The following is a 2,531-nucleotide window of genomic DNA, read 5'->3' on the forward strand; positions in this document are numbered from 1 at the left end:
CAAGGGACCTGGCATATATGGCATACTGTTCTTAATATGTTTGCTCCCCTTCTTGGCGCTATGTGTTTTAACCAAGGTCACCTCTCCGAGAAAGGTTGTTTCCCCAGGTAGGGATTTTTCCCTGAAGTTAGGGAGGGAATAAAACCCCTTAACTAAGTGCCAGGCGGGTAGTTAATCACTTTAACTATGAACAATCACCCTTAAGCTACATAATCTTTACTCCCTGGAATGGAGATAAGAAATGCCCTAACCTTTGGAATAGAAATTGATAGGATTAAAACCAACTGGTATAGGACAGTTCCGGGGACGCGGGAGTGAGGCCTTCCTCTGCCGACATGCACCGACAGAACTTCTGAACCCCGACTCCTCCTTACCCTGGCCTGGGGGTAGGAGGTTGGAGCAGCAGGAGCAGCTACCGGGGTACCCAGGGCGGAGGCGGGCTGCGGCCTCCCTCCCCTCGGGACGGGTACGGGAGCCTGCATCACACGCCATTGTTCGGGCCCCGGTGTAGGCCCTATGGGAGCAGCCACTCTCAGTGACATGGCGGCAGCTTCCCCGGGGGCTGGTTCCGGTCTCTGTCCCCTGGCGGCTACCCTGGCTCCTACTCCAGGTCCCCTGCGGGGTCCCAGCAGCAATTCGGCTACTCCCCAGGGCAGCAGGCCCACCCCCAGGGTTCTCCAAGGACATCTACACCTTTTGGATCAGGGTGTGGTAGAGAAAAAAGAATGTCTAATGAGTTGGAAAGTTATTTCAAACCTTCAATGCTTGAAGACCCTTGGGCTGGCCTAGAACCAGTGTCTGTAGTGGATATAAGCCAACAATACAGCAATACTCAAACATTCACAGGCAAAAAAGGAAGATACTTTTGTTAACATTTCTGAAATTCAACTGGAAGCTTCATGTGTCAGAAACATCTTGGACAAAACTCACTTGTGTACCTAAGTTGAACCCTGACATGGTGACTTTGACTGAATAATTAGTTGAGTCTTCTTGGTATTTTTCATCATGTCAAATATTGTTGGTATTAGAAAAGAAATATGGTAGGATAATTTGCAATATTTCTCTGAAAGTGCCTACCACATTTTAGAAGATTTACAGTTTCCAACTACTTAACATTCTTGGTTATATAATGGACATTTGTCTTTTAATGTTTTTCCAGTGTTTTAAAAGAAAACATTTTGTCTTCTTAAAAAAAAAAAAATCAACTGGTATAAATACAGATGTAATAAGACAATCAAATACAGAACTTGGCTGGAGATCCTGGACAGAACTTGGCTAGAGATCCTGGCTAGGCTGCTGATGAACTGAATGCTGTCTCCGTGTCATTCCTTCTTCGCCAACTCCGTCCACACCTTTGGGAACCCCTGGACCTGCTGGGGCTAGACCCCAACAATGCTCTGTAGATTTATCCATATTGTCACAAATGGCCCCAAGGCGTTCTTTTTTATGAATGAGTAGTAATCATTGTATATATGTACCACTTCTTCTTTATCCATTTGTCAGTTGGACATTTTCTTACTTTGCTCCCATATCTTGGCTGCTGTACATAAAGCTGCAATGAGCATAGGGTGCACGTATCTTTTTGAATTAGTGCTCTTGATTTCTTCATATAAATACACAGTAGTGGAATTGCCAGACTGTATGGTAGTTCTTCCCCCCCCCCCCCCCATCTGCACTTGAGAATATATTCTTTATTGATTTTTAGAGAGAGGAAGGGAGAGAGATTGAGAGAGAAACATAGGCCTTCTGTATGCACCTTGACCTGCATTGCACCCACAACCTTTGTTGCAGGGGACAATGCTCCAACCTACTGTACCACCTGGCCAGGGTGGTAGTTCTATTTGAAATTTTTGAGTAACTTCCACAACGGTTTCCATAGTGACTACACTAACCCACAACCCTACAAACAGTGCCTGAAATGTCCATTTTCTCCACATGCTCGCCAACACTTATTTGTTGATTTGCTGATAATAGTCATTCTGACAGGTGTGAGGTGATATTTCATTGTGATTTTACTTTGCATTTCTCTGGTGATTAATCAAGTTGAACATCTTTTCATGTCTTTTGGCCATCTATGTGTCCTCTTTGGAGAAATGTCCATTCAGATTTTCTGCCTTTTTTTTTTTTTTTACTATTCTTTTTTTATTGATTATTTAGAGTGGAAGGTAGAGAGAAACAATGTGACAGCATAGCATCAATCATCTGCCTCCTGCACACGCCCTACCAGGGTTCGAACTGGCAACCTTTTGCTGCACAGGATGATGCCCAACCAACTGAGCCACACCAGCCAGGGCTTTGCCCATTTTTAAATTGGATTGTTTGAGGGTTTTTTAATGTTAAGTTGGATGAGTTTCTTATATATTTTGAATATTAACCATCGAATGCTCTAAAAATACCAATTAAGTCCATCTAATGTAATACATCATTTAAAACCACTGTGTCCTTGTTTAATTTTTGTCTGGATGACTTATCCATAGACGTCTGGAGTGTTAATGTCCCCAACTGTGATTGTCTCACTGGCGATCTCTCCC

The 2,531-nt window shown here is 43.6% G+C and overlaps 1 pseudogene across 1 annotated transcript; it reads left to right on the forward strand.

Moving 5' to 3' along the window:
* The first annotated feature begins 335 nt into the window (after window positions 1-335).
* LOC308531017 (M-phase-specific PLK1-interacting protein-like) lies at window positions 336-872 on the forward strand (annotated as a pseudogene). The gene has a single exon. The product of its transcript is annotated as an M-phase-specific PLK1-interacting protein-like (transcript).
* The last annotated feature ends 1,659 nt before the right edge of the window (window positions 873-2,531 follow it).

This window comes from Myotis nattereri, assembly GCF_964212035.1.
Source record: "Myotis nattereri genome assembly, chromosome: 1".
Classification (NCBI taxonomy): Eukaryota; Metazoa; Chordata; class Mammalia; order Chiroptera; family Vespertilionidae; genus Myotis; species Myotis nattereri.